We start from the raw sequence: 17,583 nt of genomic DNA, 5'->3' as shown, positions 1-17,583 counted from the left end.
AATCAAATATGCTAAATGCGCCAATTGAAAAAGTGGAAACTCCTGAATTAAATAAACGTGATTGCAGTAACACACTTATTAGTGAATACCACGCATAAAACTGTCATTCGCAGAACTAATATCCCTAGCAGGCAATTACAATGACTGTAGATATTATATATATATATATATATATATATATATATATATATATATATATATATATATATATATATATATATATATTCCTGCTATAGTCCTGCTCATTCTAGGCTAAAATACACAATGGCGAAAGGCAAGTGTTAACACTAGCAAACAGTGAAGGCGTCGCAGTATCGTAAGGTATGGGTACAAATAGGAGCGCCTGCGTCTTGGCTAAATGCCCAAGACTATTATATTGTAATGCAGCCTAGTCTCGACGACGGGTAATGAAGGTGCGCACGAGGCTTGTGCAGTGCGGAAAAGCACCATGCTGCGTGCCGGGAGCAAAGCCATGACAGCATCGTCATTTTATGGCTCTTGCATTTGGTGACTCGGCTTATAAAGGAATTATGACAGCGAAGCAAAAAGGAGAATATTACACCAAAGGCACAAATAAAGACAGCTTAACCCCCCCCCCCCGCCATTTTGCTTCGCATGCTCGTTCTAGGGTTTCTTTTCTTTTTTGGAGTCCTTGCATGGTGAAGTACGTTCTATTTCACAGCTCTGACAGCATGTGTTTGCCGAAGTGCTCACTTTGATAGCTGAATGACTCTGTACGACCCAGGGACCCCTTGCCGCAGCTAGTCTCGATTAGATCTTTCTAATGATGGAGGCCACGCAACATGTAATCGCTACTGAAACACAAGAGAGACTTGCATCTTTTCAAAAGAATTTGGTTCAATATGGCTGGTGGTCAAACCAGGCACGGCGTTCAGCGAAATATTGTCTTTGTCATAGTTGTAAGCCTCACGGACAAAATGCGTGAATACCTGCGAAATAAAACAAATGCTATAATGAAAGGCCTACGTAACATAGAAGTATCAAAGCTAAGCAAAGCGTACAATACAGAATCTTACCTGCCCGTCTGCTGTGTTGAAGCCGCCTTTCAACAATGAGTTGCGGAGGTATTTCAGGAGATGTGAGAAGTCTGATAAAAAATGTAGGCTTCATTTTGAATCTGCAGGATACTTCACCTTGCACGTGACATTATTTACAGTTACTTGAATGCCCATTATTGCTCGCATTCGACGGTTCCTGGAGGCTCCAAAACGCCACGAAATCCACAAAGAGTCCTGCCCTCTCCACAAGAATTGTGACTTCGATCAGTATTTTGCAAAGGAGGCTGCCCTTAAAATTTCCGTGCGTTCCAAATGCTCCTAAAATTTGCGAGAATTCTCCGGTAAATGGCACGAACATAACAAGCATGCCTTGGTCACAGGGCACGTTGACATGTGGGAGTTGGAGTAAAGGGACCCAAGTCTACGAAGCCTCGCTGTATCCCGAATTGTTCAATAGAAAGGTGTTCTGACAGCTTCATCTCGTCAAATAAGAGAACCCCCTAACACCTGAAGTCGTCCATTGTGCTCGTCTTTTTTTATCGCTTCTAACATTTTCTTATTGAAGCCTAATGCCCTTTTGTAAGTACTTGTGTATTTCTTTATAGTAGTGTTGCTCGGAAGGATAAGAATGTTGTTCATTCTCAGGTGTCTGTAAAGTTTTGGACTTTTCATTTTAATCCAAATGCATTCCAGCATCCATTCGCTAGTAAAGCGCATGCCTCTGGTCCATTTTCTCTTCGCTGCTGCAAAGCAATGACGCACAGCCTCTTGTTGTTTACGGGATAGCGTTGACATTTTTCCCTCCTAGACTTCATCTTTAATTGCGGCGTTTCTGATCTTCATGGCTGCGACCCGACCCTTCAAGCTCAGGAAGTTCGCAGACAAACGCCCCTTTTTGGCAGCGACGAACTCAGCATTGAGCTCACTTTCAGTATTCTGTGCTGGGGAAAGCGAATTTGCAGATGTCAAAGCCAAGTGAAGTCGCCTCCGGTGTGGCGCCTGGTTTTGGGACAGAGGTAGACCAATGCCAAAACGGCTTCCTTTCACTGCCTTAGCCTGCAGCACACCACAACAACTTTCTGATACGAGGTGTAGTATGGAATAATCTTCAGTTATATGAGCGGAGCACCTGTGGAAACAAAGATGACTGCTTGAGCCTGCCCAATTGGTGCCTTTTCTCACTATGCCAGATGCTCTATAGCAGCTTGGAGTTAGCCTTTGTATGTCTGGTGTTGTTCCTCTGTTTTCTTGGAGCAGCAGGACAATGGGTTGACCCTCCTGCCGAAACAGCTGACCTAATTCAGTCGCACTAACGCTCAAGTTGCAGCTTCCGTTGCATACGCTCTGGAGTACTGACCACGTAGAACGATTGAGGGAGGCTAGCAATGCAGTATCGTTGGGTTTGTGGATTTCGCAGTCTTTCAGAATCTCAAGAAAAGATTGTTGAGCGAAAATGACTATGATTATTGAATGAAGATTTAAGGGAGCTTGCCATGCTGGTTCATGTACACTGCCATCCTCTGTTGTTGCTGCTGGTATTGCTATTGCTGTTGAATGTGAATAATGTGCTGTTGACTATGAAGCTTTAACTAATTTGCCTTGTTCTATGAGAATATGTTCAATCTTGACATACAGAAGTAATATTGCTTTAGATGCCATTTCAGCATGCAGGGTTTGACTCGAGGGAGCACAACCCCCAGTGGACGGTAGCTGTTGACTGGTCCAGCCTCTTGTTTTACGGCTTCTTCCTATGTTTCACTTTTTCGGGGCACTGAAGAAGCAAACTTGCAGGATGTCGACCTAATATGAGAATTGCTAGGCTTTGGGGTGGCTGAGTGCAGCCGCTGCCTACTTCCCCCACCTCCTTGGCTTTCTCCTGCAGCTTGTGGTCCACTTTTTCCTATACTGCTCATCGTCAAACGCAATGAGGCATGCAGTGGGCAGTTTGCTGCTTGTCCAGCTGCTCAATTTGACGTAGTACGTCTGCTAAGGTCACTCTCAGTTCTTTGAGAGATTCCATCATCATTTCAGTGTGATGTCTAAATGTACTTACATAGATTAAGACTCACTACTGAGTAGTGAGTCTTAATGTACTGCGGTGGCCAGGTTTCCGTTTTGATTATCCAGACACTGCTTGCCAACAGCCCTTCATCCCTTAATGCAAAGGCCACAGAAGTCTTCTGCTTGTGTGAGCAGCTTGTTCTGTGTGAATCGTGCAGCATAGTCATTTGACTGTTGTCCGATGTATTCGCATTTTGGGGAGCTGGAATACGACTGTGCAGTGATCGGCTACGCGGCCACTGTTCCATGTGCTCCTTCAGTTATTTTTTGCGACAAGCCTTTTCAAGGCATTTGAGGTCCGTGCCAGAACTTATGAGAAGCCATGGTGGGGCAGTTCTGAAATGTTCGTGTTCTGTGCCCCACTTTGTGCAAACAGGTTGGCGCATGCATATGTCTTGTTTATAGCCAATCCCGTGGTATCCAAAGCACTACAGCATTCTGGGTTTGTATAGCGACCAAGGTGTCAGCCAGCTGCACTACTTCACAATAAGATGACACCTAGGCGTCGGTAAAGTGAGCAGCGCCATTTGGCTTTGAAAGCACCAGAAGCAACACCTTTGGCATTTGGCTGCTAGTATCGGGGCTGTTTCCGAGTCCAGTGCTTCCACTAGCGATTCTCCTGATTCTATTTGCATATCACACACACTACGCCTCGAGACATCCCTTTGCTGGGCTGCTTGTACACTCTGAATTCAAGAGACTCATACAAATCAAGCACAATGAAAGTTCTGCGAATTGGCGGATGCAAATAGTGTGATGCTGGTTGTAAATGGTTATGGTAACAGTGGCGAAAGTTAGAGTCGGTAAGGTTGGCCTGAAATCATCTTGCAGAGGCTATCAGAAAATGTCTTTGACATGGCATACCTGGCTCTGGACAGTATAGAGAAGACATTCTTCTAACCTTTGTCGTTCTTGTAGGCGTAGTGGACACCCGTATGCTTTTGTCTAATGCAGTTGGGTTGCATACAGACCAACTGACTTGAATACCATGCAGAATAATGTTGCCTTCACGTTCGGGAGGTTCATTTGCAGGTCTGTTTTTTGCACTTAGTTGAGGCATCCTGCACCACTGTCGCCCCTCTTGCACCAGAGGATGTCGTTGACTCCCATTAGCCTTCACATTGTACTCTCTGAAGTCTGATTGATTAGCAAAATTCGAATCACATGCAAGTCATCATTTTCCACTCAGTTCTAGGCATCGTTCTCACACTGCATTAAAAATGCACAAAGCAAATGGAAAACAAGATAGTGTGAAGAATCGGTCTAGGATTAGAATTACTGTATTATTAGACTCATGTCAAGAGCACACTTGTATATATGCCTGCCATATTGTATTAGAACCATGACTATGAATGAAAGCACGACCCATGCTTGCAAAAGCTAAAACCAGCGCAACGTCAGCAACAGGTGCATTTCCAAACATCTTTACCTGGCACAAGCTGTGGCGATGCAGTGCACGGAACGCTATAATCACCATATTTGTTTATTTGTGTGAGCCTCTATATCAATGCCTTAGTGGCGGCTTCTCCACATTCTATGACTTGACCACGTGACCGCACTCGTCAAATAAAGGAGCGAGCGACTAATGAACTGCAGATGTACACTTGCTACATTTGTAAAAAGTAATGCCCGATTTATCCCAGCCAATCAAAATACGAGACAGAAGTCGGCACTGTATGCGCTCCACAGTAAGCGATGTGATGTAAACATCCGGCTCGTAAACGGCGTCCGGCGTGTTCGTGGCGTGGTGATTAGCTTGTTGGGCTGCGTACCCGACTTCTTCCTTGTGTGTGCAGTCGTCAACGAGTGAAATGCGACAACGCGACCATGAACCCTTAAATAGATTCTGTGCTCAATCTTAGTGTACCGAGAATCGCTGCGCGATTAAGGTAAGAGGCGTTCAGATTTATGTGCGACTTGTGTGCGTTCAGCTATTCGCCGTCGTACGTCTCGCCGCGTCAAAATATGTGCCGCGTATAAGGAGCGCTCGCCATATCGTCTTTCATCGGGTGACGACTGTACGCAAATCTTGTTGCGGGAATCATTGAAGCATGGTGGCCGCATTAAGGTAACAGACCTCCAGATTCACGAGCAACTCGTGTGCTTTCAGTTGCTCTCTGTAGTACGTTTTGCAGCGCGATATGTGCTGCGGGGAAACAGCACTCACAATAGCGTGTTTGATACGCTTACAAATGTAGGCACGTCTGTGGGTGCTTGGACCTTTGGAAGATCACGTCCGTGCTTTTACTTAAAACATAATAGGTGACTTCCCGACAGCAGGCGGCATGGAAAATGTCCGCTGCGCTTGACGGTTTGATGAACGTATGCTACAGCCGGGTCAGAGTGCAAGAAGACGTGTGAGATGGTGGACATGGGTATACGATGTGAAGGCATGGGCGGCATTCTCGAGCGATCACTTCGTAGTTTACAGCACCTGACCAATCGGCCATCTGCGAACGACAACGTTACTGTCAGACAGGGGGAGGGAGAAGGGCGAAACCGCGGTTGACGGTCATAGATTGCACTTGCACAATACAGGCTATGTACCCAAAAGCCCCAGACTCAGTCGACTAAGTTGCCTAGTGTAGCGTTTTGTATAGGTGTTCCTCCCGGATCATGGGATAGTAAAGTCTGACTCTGATGGGCACACCTCACTGCACGGTCAAGTTTGTCACTGTACGAATTTTCTGCGCAACGGATATAGAACAATACATATCGGGAGTGTAGTGCAGTCTTGGGGACATAGTGGAATTGGAAAAGATCAAATGGGAAAAAATGAATTTTACTTCATTCTTTGCACATAATCACCATATTGTGTAAGACCAGTGCTCTGTTTTCATCTTCCACTAGTGTTAGGATTATCTTGAATGCCCTCAGAGCACACAAGAATGTCCTGCGGCTCGCCCCCATCACACAAATGCGGTTCTCTGTTTGTCATTTCTTTTCACACGTACTGTGGTAGGTTGTAAAGACATAAGAGGAGCTGAAAGCACTATCATCAGCTTCATTGTCTTTTTGTAATCTGTATCGGTAAAGTGAGGCTAACTTCCCAAAGACTTTTCGCACTCTTTTTATCTGCACCCTTTGCCAGATGCACAATGCTGAGAAGTTTTTTTTTATCTGTGCTGCACTGTGCTGTTCTAATTAAGTCAAATAGAAAGTGGTGGTACAAGACAAACTACCCTTTTGTTGCACTTTTGTTGCATAGCACCATCATATAACACATTCCTATGAAGGCCTCAACAATTTTTTCACTGCACCAAAATGAGGATGATGATAAAAGCCAAGCGGAAGCACAACACAAACTTAATCAAACACACTCACAATCTATTCCACAATGCTGGTCAGCACCTTCTCACAGACCTATTCCGGAACAGCGACATCACCACCAAACTGGTGGCAGCAACTGTGAACTTCTGCTTCACACCCTTGCCCAAACTCTACGCAACACAGGAGGCATGCTCACTTATGCTTTCATCAAGCAGCCATGCGAGCGAGATTACAATAAGTATAGAGGATACAAAACAGCAATTATTTTCACAATATGTTATAAATGCTAGCAGCAGCAGCACTATTATACGACTCTTCAAAGCTGATAAGCGGAAAAGAGCGTGCTGTAGTGAATATGGCTGCAGTATGAGTACTCTCAAAGTGAATTGACCATGATCACCTGGAGGAGTCTGCAATGTTAAATATGCCATGCTCGCTGACATGTCTCGCGAACTCCTGCTGCTTATCCGTCGACTGTAGACGAGGCCGGGTTGGAAGCCCAGTGCTAGTCCCGATTTTCAACAGCAGTGCCTCCTTGCCAAGCAGTGTCCTCAGGTGACATCAACTGTGGTGGTGCGTGGGAGCCACACCAGCACATCAAAGCGTCTGTAGATGTGGCTGGGCACAGTGCTGACGCGTCTGATGTTCTCATGATTGTAACCCCATCTGCTTGCATCTCTCATGCAGCAATGCGCTTTTGAAATGGCCATCTTTCTCGGTTTGGTGCCATAATCCTTTATTGGCCTTTTCTTTGGCATAGGACCTCGGTTGGTAAACTGTCTCTTGAACTTGTTGCAGAAGTATGTGTGCCTGGGCCAAGTAGTCACAGCAGACCTTTATCATGAGGATAACACTAAATAAGAATGGATCGGAGTGCCTAGTTCAGTCTATTGTTATCATAGAAGAGAAAACTACACAATTAGTGGATTCTACCAGTACTAAGCTGCAAAGCTGAAACTTGGTGGATAAGAAAGAAACTTGAAAAAAAAAACAGAACCATGCAATGCATAGTGGATCAGCACAGTAAACTGTTGCGCTAGTTGGTTTGGCATGACTTTTGCGAAGGGGAGTGCAGAAGTGTTGCGGAGAAAAGGAGACCTGGACAGGAAAGACGCTCACTTGCAACCAAGTATATGTTCAGAGACAAACCACCAAGAAAGTTATTGCACATGCGCTGCCATCAACAATTGTGAAAAAATGCTTTTTTTATATAAAAGAAAATTGCCTAAAACGGGGCATACATCACTACATCAATAATGACACCTAGTGTGGATGATAGCAACAACGGCACGTGCAGGTGGCCTGACAGAAATTCGAAAAAAATCTTCGGGGAGAGGGGGAAAGAAGAGGATGGCATAGAAACTCCAGCCAAGGGCGTCTGTGCATCTGATGGACAAGGAATTTATGTTCCTCGCCCTTGGCTTTGGGGCTTTGGGCTCGGTCCCATGTGGCTTGCATAACAAAGCAGAACAAAAGTTGCTCGCCTCCCCTTATAAATACTATTATTTTCATTGCAAATCAGCCAATATTGCAGTTAGCCTGACTAACCTACATCAATGCTAAAATATTTAACACTCAAGGTGTGTCAGTCGAGTGCTTAAAGCACTTCACCACACTCTTCGCCAGTAGACTTGTCCTTTTCATGCCTGTATTTCTTGCTGATCAACTCTTGAAGTGTTTCTGTTGTTCTTCTATACTGTAAGATTGGTTTGACAGTACTAATAAACTTGCTAGAGTGAAAGTCTGGGCTGGTATATTGGCCATGTCGTTTTAAAACTGTTGGGGTTAACACTGTCAAAGCTTTCGCAACTTTAATAAACTTCACCTCACACCAGATATGTACTGCGGTGAGACCATTTAGCATGTGAAAGTAAAATTGTCGGCAAATAGGGAGTTCGAGAGCACCTATAGTAAAGCGGGCGGCGCAGTATCGGCAGTGCAAAAGGGACATCAATGCTGGTACTAGGGCGGCCTTAGTACCCGTCACCGAAATACATTGTTTGCTTCACTGCATTAAACAAATGGGTTGCGGTGAAGTTATTGTGGACGCATATATACGTAAATTTGTCCCAACTTTGCACAGAACCCTGCGTCACATTGACAAAACTAAAAGCGCGAAAAACGGGCAGAGATGCAGCTGAAAATCATGGGGTACGATGTTAGGGCTCATTCACACCGGCGACTGACAGTGGTCGCGCGACCAAGTTGGCCGCAAAGCGACCAGTCGCAAATGGTCGCAAACGGTCGCCTTTCTTGAAAAGCGACCATTTTGGGCCAGTCGCTTTCTGCGCGATTTTTCAGTCGCGCGACCGTGGTCGCAAAACTGATAAACCAATCAGCGGCGCACCGGAAGTGATCTTTCGTGTGTCTACATCCGGCCTCCTCCGGCGTCGCGTTCAAATTCCGCGTAGATTCCGAGAGTTCTCGCTGAGAACGATAATCTCCGGGATTGCGACTTGCGGGTCGCGCTCAGCCGGGCTTGCCGGTGTGAACATCAGTCGCCTTCGGTCGCTTTTTGATTGCGAGTCGCAAATGGTCGCGCGACCTCCTCAAGTCGCCGGTGTGAATGTGCCCTTAAGCTCAATCTCGCTGTGTTTATTGCGCCCTTAGTACCAAAAATCTTAAAACATCTACTCTCCATTTTAGCTCGTGGAATTCTGGCAGACCATGTGATGTCATTAGAGCTCCTTTAAGTTCACAGTACTACGGGATAATTGTCGCAAAGCCCACGATAAAAACAAATCACATGAACTCAATGATTGAAAGCATGTGCTGCCTCATTTCAAGGACGCCCGAACAGTTGTGAGCAAACACCACCTTAAGCATTTTATACCCTACGTAACTAAAGTCGTGGCCAGGAGCACGTGCGATACCTCCGCCTTTGACGCCCGTCAAGTAAAAGTGCGTGTTCAATGTGATGACGCTGCCGAAAAGGGCGGACAGGGAGACGTTGCTGCACAGCGCCGGTTCGCAAACTGCTTTGCCCGAGGCACAACGCCACTTGAATATTCCGATCGTCAGCACCAGCAAATTCTTAAGAAACACGCGTCTCACACTACCATAGTTCACCGAGACCAAACGCTCACATGCCACACCCCTACTGATGCACGACTTTTCTCCTACAAACACAAAACCCACAGCGGGGACATCACACGGCCGGCGGTCGGCGTGGGCCTGGGGTTAACCACGGCGTCACTTGGCGCAACCATCGTGCCTTCTCAAAAGTGCCTAAACCTGTTCTTAGGCACCTAGGATCAGGTCACGTGAGGGAGTCTTGTACAACATTTAGACGCAGGCAAATAAAAGAGGTGCTACGACTACAGTGGCTACAAGTAGAGGCGTGCGTCTAAATGTCGTACAAAAATTCCTCACGTGACCTGATCCTAGGTGCCTAAGAACAGGTTTAGGGACTTTTGAGAAGGCATGATGGTTGCGCCAAGTGACACCGTGGCACCTTGCGGCACGTTGAATCTCTGGCCCACGCCGAGTTCTTTATTCTATGGCCGAGCGCTGGTTGTATGATGCCTTCACAGTTGGTTCTTCATTCTCTGCAGTGGGTTCAATATCTGTTGCGAAAAGTCGTGCAATAGTAGTGTGTGGCATGTCGGCTTTTGGTCTCGGTGAACTCTGGTGGTGTGAGACCCGTATTTCTGGAGAAGTCAGTGATGCTGACGATAGAAATATTCAAGTCGCGTAGCTGCTCGGCAACGCAATTTGCGAACCGGCGCTGTGCAGCAGCGTCGCCGTGTTCGTCCTTTTCGTCAGCGTCATCACATCGCGTGTGCACCTTTACTTGACGGGCGTCGTAGGCTGACGTGTTCCTCGCCACGTGTTCCACGCGTTCCTCGTGTTCCACGTGTTCCTCGCCACGTGTTCCACGTGTTCCACGCCACGCTACATGTTCCTCGCCACGACTTACGTTACTGAAGTAAGATAATGCTTAAGGTGGTGTTTGCTCACAACTGTTCACACGTCCTTGAAATGGGGCAGCGGATGTTTTCAATCGTGTTCAGCGCTAGTGCGCTATCCGTGACTTCATGTGATTTACTGTTATCGTGGGCTTTACGACGATTATCGCATAGTGCTATAAACCTAACGGAGCTTTAGTGACATCACATGGTCTGCCAGAATTCCACCAACTAATACGCAGAGTACGCCAATCCATTCTTGTTTGGTGTTATCCTCATGATCCAAGTCCCCTGTGGCTACACGGCCCAGGCAAACATACATCTGAAACAGGTTCAAGAGGCTGTTTACCAACCAAGGTGTCATGACAAAGAAAAAGCAGTGGAACGCAAGGTTCTGTGCAAAAGTTGGGACGAATGAATGTGTATATGCGTCCGCAAAAACTTCACCGCAACACATATGTCTAATGCGATGAAGCAAACAATGTATAGCGGTGACGGATAGTGTGGCACCTCTAGTTCCAGCTTTGATATCCCCGTTACCCTGAAGAAACAGCGCCGCCCGCTTTACTGTAATCTTGGATGCCTCTCTCTCTCTCTCTCTCTCTCTCTATCTCTCTCTATTTGCCGGTATTTTTATTTTCGCATGCTAAATGGTCTCACCACAATATATATGTGTAGTGAGGTGAAGCTCATTAAAGTTGCCAAATGTTTTGACAGTGTCAGACCTAACAGTTTTAGAATGACATGGCTAACAGCCCAGACCTTTATTTTAGCAATTTTATTAGGACTCTCAAACTAATCTTACAGCATAAAAACAACGTAAACACCTCAACAATTGATTAGCAAGTAATACTGGAAAGCACAAGTCTAGTGGTCAGGGTGTGGTGAAGTGCTTCAAACACACAACCGACACACCTTAAGTGCTTGAAAATTGCTAGCATATTGATGCAGGTTGATCAGACTTACTGCGATATTGGTTGTTTTACAACGAAAATAATAGTATTAGATAAGGAGACGAAAGCGACTCGTGTGCTGCTTGGTTATGCAAACCACATGGGTCATAGAAATACCCAAATATGGTTTTTGTTTACGCATGCTGCTGCTTCCGTACCCTAATGTAAAGCTCTCTGATGTCAGCAGTATAAAGAGAGACTGTAAAAACAGGCCTTTGAACTTCACAGCTCCAAATTTGTTTCTTCTATACTCATACAACCTAAACACTACGCTGTCGTGACAGCATCTGCCTAGCTCATTGCCACATTTTGCGACAAAAGCAGTGATCACTCAGAGTCGCCTTTCCTAATATTACTCCAAGAATTCTTTAAAGAGTTCATTTTTAAGCACGAAGCAAGTTATGCGTCTCAAGTAAACAGCTTTGCACTGCACCACATCATGCCCAACTAGAAACTTAACCAAGTAATAAGCTACTAGAACTAGCTAAACAACAGCAGTCTTCTGAAGTCAACTTGATTTGCAGCTTCTAAAATTGGTATTATTGAATTAGTGCAAGGAAGGAGCACCTTGAATAAGCATGTCTACATTGTCTGCAAACAAAATGTTATTGTTAAAGAAAAGCACATAAGTGTGCGCAGCATCATGAAAACAAAAAGCAAGAAACTGTGTTAGATATATAATCAGTTATCCTCCTCCATGCTCCGTCTTTTTAATGCACTGTAAGGGTTATGACAATCAAACCTGCAGATCCAACACAGTGTTGAAATCTAAATGCCATGAAGCTTGTCCGAGTTGGTAAGGTTGCAGCAGCAAGCCACATGAGCACAGCATCATTGCCTGTAGGTGTTAGCTCTATGGAGCAAAGATGAAGGTGATGTGTGATGCTTGTCAAGAGAAAAATGTTGCTGAAAGGATGAGTGAGGTTTTGTAGAACATAGCAGCTCCGTGCAGTGCTGCTGCGAAGCCTTCAATGTGGGGCAGTGGCTAGTGGTTAGGGACGGTGGCATCAAACGCTGATAGGCCTCGTTCAAGTGTCAGTCATCTGGAGTCTTCTTGGGTACCATGTGCAATAGACATGCTCATGGGCTGGAAAATTGATGCACGATTCCTAGTCCCAACATGTGTGTGAACTCATAGCAGGCAATATTGATCTGGTCTGCAGCTAGGCAATGTGATAAAGCATGTGTAGAAGGTCCAGTAGTGACAGTTGTATGCAATGATAAATATGTATCTAAATTCATTTAAGGACTCATACCCCGTGTGTCATCGGGACGCATCCATTCTGGGGGATTAGCCAAGAATGAGCACATATCCAGTTGCACGTACCCTGTGCCGAAGTTGTCTACTACGTCATAAAATAATTAGCTGCAGCTTGTCTATTTGTGTACATACCCAGTGACGCAAGTTGTCACAAATATATATGGCAAGAAAATGACATGTGCCAAGCCTTGGTGAAGCGGCAAAGAAATTGTTGTTTAAAAAACTGGAAACAATGAAAGAGGGTGATGTGTAGGGAGCTGATGGGTGCAAGGTACTCTACAGCTAAAAACATAAAAAAAATAATGAACAACAGAGTGGTGATAACTTTTGCATACCTTGAAAACCCGCCTTACTCATAATTTTTATACATACAGTGGAAAAGATTCAAGGTAACAGTGAAATATAGCTATCCTGCCTTGTGTAAATGGACTTCATAATATGCCTGCAGATTTCTTAATAGTACCATGCTACCATGGTCTCCACTGCCCTCGACCATATTTCCCTCCCCTTGGCAAACATTCTGTTAAATTCAGAGTGCTGATTATGTGCTGTTGCCATTGAATGACTAATTTCCATTGAATATCAGTCCAACTCCACTTCTGTTACCCTCAACCAGTATATTGGCTACACTCATTTGCTGTTTAATAAGTACTGTACAATTCTCGTTTCATAATGCTAAAACTCCCTTGCATTCCCTTGCACTACCTTGCATTGCACGGTTCTGTTTATTTTCAAGTTTCTTTGCTATCCCCTAAGTTTCAGCTACAGCTTAGGACTGGTACAATGCACTGATTGTGTATTTTTCTCTTCCGGGATAACAATAAACTGAACTAGGCATTCCAATAGATTGTTATTTGGTGTTATCTTCATGATCCAAGTCCCCTGTGACTACTTGGCCCAGACAAACATATTTCTGAAATAGGTTCAAGAGGCTGTGTACCAACCAAGGTTTCATGACAAAGAAAATGCCAACAAAGGAGTATGGTACCAAAGAGAGAAAAATGGCCATTTGAAAAAGTGCGTGGCTGCAGGAGAGGCGCAACCAGATGGGATTCCAAACACAAGAACATCAGGCGTGTCAGCACTGTGTCCAGAAACATCTACAGAAGCTTTGATGTGCTGATTTGGGTCCCACCTCCACAGTCGATGCCACCTGAGGACATTGCTTGGCGAGACACCACTGCTGACAACCGTGACTAGCACTGGGCTTCCCATCTGGCCTTGTCTATAACCGACGGATAAGCAACAGGAGTTCGCGGGGCGTCAGTGGGCATGACATGTTAAACATCGCAGGCTCCTCCGGGTGATTATGGTCAATTTACTTCGACAGTATGTATACTGTAACCGTATCCACTATGGCATGCTCTGTTCCTGCTGTCAGTTTTGAAGGTTCATATAATAGTGCTGCTCCTGTAAGCATTTATAACACAATGTAATAATGATTACTCTTAAGTTTCCTCTGTGTTCATTGTACTCTCTCACGGCCGCTCGATGAAAGAATACATGAGCGTGCCTCCTGTGTCACGCAGAACTTGGGCAAGGGTGTGAAGCAGGTGGCAGTTGCTTCCGCCAGTTTGGCGGGGATGTTCCGAGATAGGTCCGCGGGAAAGCGCTGACCAGTATTGCGGAATAGATTCTTTGAGTGTGTTCGATTTCGCGCCATGCTTGCACTTGGTTTTTATCATCATTCTTATTTTGGTGCAGCAAAAAAATTGTTCGAGGCCTCCATAGGAATTTGTTTTATGACGGTGGTATGCCAAACAGCTGATGTGTGGCACAAGCGTCACAAAAGGGTCATTTGTCTAGTACCACCGCTTTCCACCTGACTTAATTAGAACATCACAGTGCAGCACAGTTCAAAAAGAATTTCTCAGCATGGTACACGTGCCAAAGGGTGCAGAAAAAACTTTGTGAAAAGTCTTTGACCTGTTAGCCTCACTTTAGCGATAAGGATTACAAAAAGAATATGAAGCCGATGAAAGTGCTTTCAGCTGCTCTTATGTCTTTACAACCTGCCACGGTACTCGTGGAAAGAAATAACAAACAGTATACAACGTAAGGAAGCTAGTGTTATCTTTTTTACGTTGTAATGAAACGTAGAGCAGCTAAATGCAGAGGACTAGAGGAAGCTCCGAAAGTAAGGGCACCGCATTTGTGTGATGGTGGTGAGCCGCAGGACATTGTTGTGTGCTCTGACGGCATTCAAAATAAAGCTCAACCTAGTGGAAAAGTTAAATAAAATGAAAACGGAGCACTGGTCGTATACAATGCCGGGATAGGTGCAAAGAATCAAGTCCAATTCATTTTTTTGTTTCCCGCTTGAGGTTTTCCAAGTCCAGTAGTCACCAGGTTGCTCTATATTTCGGATATGTCTTGTTCTATATCCGCCGTGCAGAAAATTTGTGCAGTGACGAAATTGAGCGTGCAGTGAAGTGTGCCTCTCAGAATCACTTTATTGCCCCAAGATTTGGGAGAAACACCATACAGAAATCTACACTAGGTAACTTAGTTGGCTGAGTCTGGGGTTTTTGGCTACATAGCATATACTTATAGTGCAAGTGCGATCCACGACTGTCAAGCGTGGTTTGCCCCTTCACCATGCCAATAACGTTGTCGTCCGTAGGCGGCCGACGCGTCAGGTGCCGTAAACTCGTGACAGCAGTCGTTCGATCAGAACGCCGCTCGTGCCTCGCCGCGTGCACCCACCATCGCACGCGCTTTCTCGCACTTTTCCCCGGCTGTTAGTTTCAGCACTACCTTCTCTCAAACATATGTTCATCAAACCATCAAGCGCGGCGGAGATCTTCCGTGCCGCCTGCTATCGGGAGGCGCCTATTATATTTTGAGTAAACGCACGGACGTCATCTGGCAAAGGTCCGAGCACCCACAGACATGCCTACAATCGTCAGCGTATGAAACACATATTGCGACTGCTGTTTCACCGCAGCACATATTATCACGCTGCAAAACTTACTACAGAGAGCAACTGAAAGCACACAAGTTGCTCGTCAATCTGCATGCATCTTACCTTAATGCGGCCACCATGTGAGTGATTCCCGGTACTATATTTGCATACAGTCGTCCCCCGATGAAAGACGATATGGCGAGCGCTGTTTATCCGCGACGAAACGTACGACGGAGAGTAAGTAACCATGAAATAAGGAACCAGTAAGTAACCAAGAAGTTTTAATGGAAGCATACCAGTTCCACGTGAATCTGGACCTCTCTTACCTTAATCGCGCAGCCATGTATGAGTGATTCTTGGTACACTAAGAGTTCATTCGTTGACGACTGTACACGCAAGGACGAACTCGCGTACGCCACGGGCGTAGCCAAGGGAGGGCTTATGGGGCTTCAGCTCCCCCCCCCCCCCGAAATTTTTTCGTGCTGTCCATGCACCGCCGACCAAAGCAACCCCCGGCGCCGGAAATGATTCTGGATTTTGTCTAGAACGTCTTTTTCACGCTCGAAAAGACATTTCACCGCGAAAATGGAGAACTCGGGCTGGATTTCGCGGCAACACCCATGCACCTGGAGTCACATAACGCAAGCAGCCCCATCCGAGTACAAAGTTTCAAGGGCGTTTTGATGGTGAACGAGCTCGCCATGGAATCTACACTCTATCATGAAATCTACGGAGCGCGTGGATATTAATTCCGGAACTTTATAGGTATAAAGTTCTCATAAACTTTTCATGTGAAAGGTGCATTGACATTTCCAAACAGGTGCTTTAGATTTTCAATTGCGGAACTTTGTGGGTTTAATGTTCGTATAAATATTTGACGCCAAAGGTGCATTCACTTTGCCAAAGTCTTATATCGGAACATGCAAGACAAGCGAAATCAACACGCTATCAGACAAGTTGACAAAGTCCGCAGCGAGGTCCAATGAGACTAAGCATTGCGGTGGTTCATTCGTGCGGTCATGTCACATAAAAAAATATCAACGTTTTCTTTTTTTCACCTGCGCCAAAGCATCCATGTGTAGTCACTAAAGCGAGCCATGGTAACTACGTTTATTTATTTTTTCTACTTTGACTTTTATTTGCGAGGACACATTGAGCTTCTTCAATTTTTTTTTGTTCTCGCTACCCTACTCGCGGGCTGCCAGAGCCAGCCAGAGCGCATGCGTTTTGCTTGTATTGCCCCGACCACCACGCGGCAAACTTCGGTGGGGGTTCGGTTTTCTCTGGCCGAGTGCATTTTCTCCTGGCAGAGTTTTGGACGCTTTCTAACTAGCAGACGAGAAAACGAAACAATGGTCGCTGCCGCCATCATTGTGGGGACTCGACGGATTGCACCGCGTTCGCTTGAATGCAACCTCTTTAGAAAGTCTTGTCTCGCCAGTGTAGGATACCGAGCAGTATGCGCGTGGTTCTTGGTGGACCAAGCGTCTCGCGTTTTCTTCGATATTCCTTTGGTAGCCACATTATGTACCCAAGGTAGGCATTCGATTGTGACGAACATACTTTCCTTTGCGTTCTTTTTTTCATATCGGTGTCCCCGCCCCACAAAAGGAAAAAAAAACATTGTTGCGGCGCAGCGCATTGTCACATGGTGAAAGTTCGATTTTTGTCACTTCTTTTGCGGACGCTTCAGTTGCCCGATACTCTTATTATGTTGTTGCGATGGCAATTATATGGACACTCCAGCGCATTCCTGTCGTCGCCATCACCCTCATGTTTCGTATAAAGTCCAAAGGCGATAACATCGTGACCGTGCTCCGCATGCTGTATGTGCCAGTGAAAGGGGGAGGGGGGATGGCTGAGCCGACGATGGTGGCTCAGTCTTGTGTGCGCAAGGGAGAAAAGTGAGGAGCAAGCGCGCCGCCTTCTGTCGCGTGCGATACATCGGGGGGAGTGGATGGAATCGGGGCGAGATCGAGGATTCGGTGAATCTGTGATTGCGCAACATGTTTACTTGCCTTGTTTGACGCACTATATACCGTGACTTTTTCTCAGATACGTAGATTTATTGGAGACTAATACGTATGTTTAAATATCTTGTTGCGAGGTTTTGTGTATACGTGCAGTGAGCTTTGTTTCCAGTGGCACGTTTTTTCCCTTTATCAAGCTTTATCTTCGCATTTGTATATTCCACTGTATCTTCGCA

At 45.6% G+C, this 17,583-nt stretch overlaps 1 pseudogene; it reads right to left on the bottom strand.

Annotated features, from left to right (window-relative positions):
• Positions 1-676: 676 nt before the first annotated feature.
• On the bottom strand, positions 677-1,862 carry LOC142590799 (uncharacterized; annotated as a pseudogene).
• Positions 1,863-17,583: the final 15,721 nt, after the last annotated feature.

The sequence above is a fragment of the Dermacentor variabilis genome, chromosome 8 (genome assembly GCF_050947875.1).
Source record: "Dermacentor variabilis isolate Ectoservices chromosome 8, ASM5094787v1, whole genome shotgun sequence".
Taxonomy (NCBI): domain Eukaryota; kingdom Metazoa; phylum Arthropoda; class Arachnida; order Ixodida; family Ixodidae; genus Dermacentor; species Dermacentor variabilis.
Note: the sequence above shows the minus strand (reverse complement) of the source record. Positions and strands in the feature narration are given on the sequence as shown.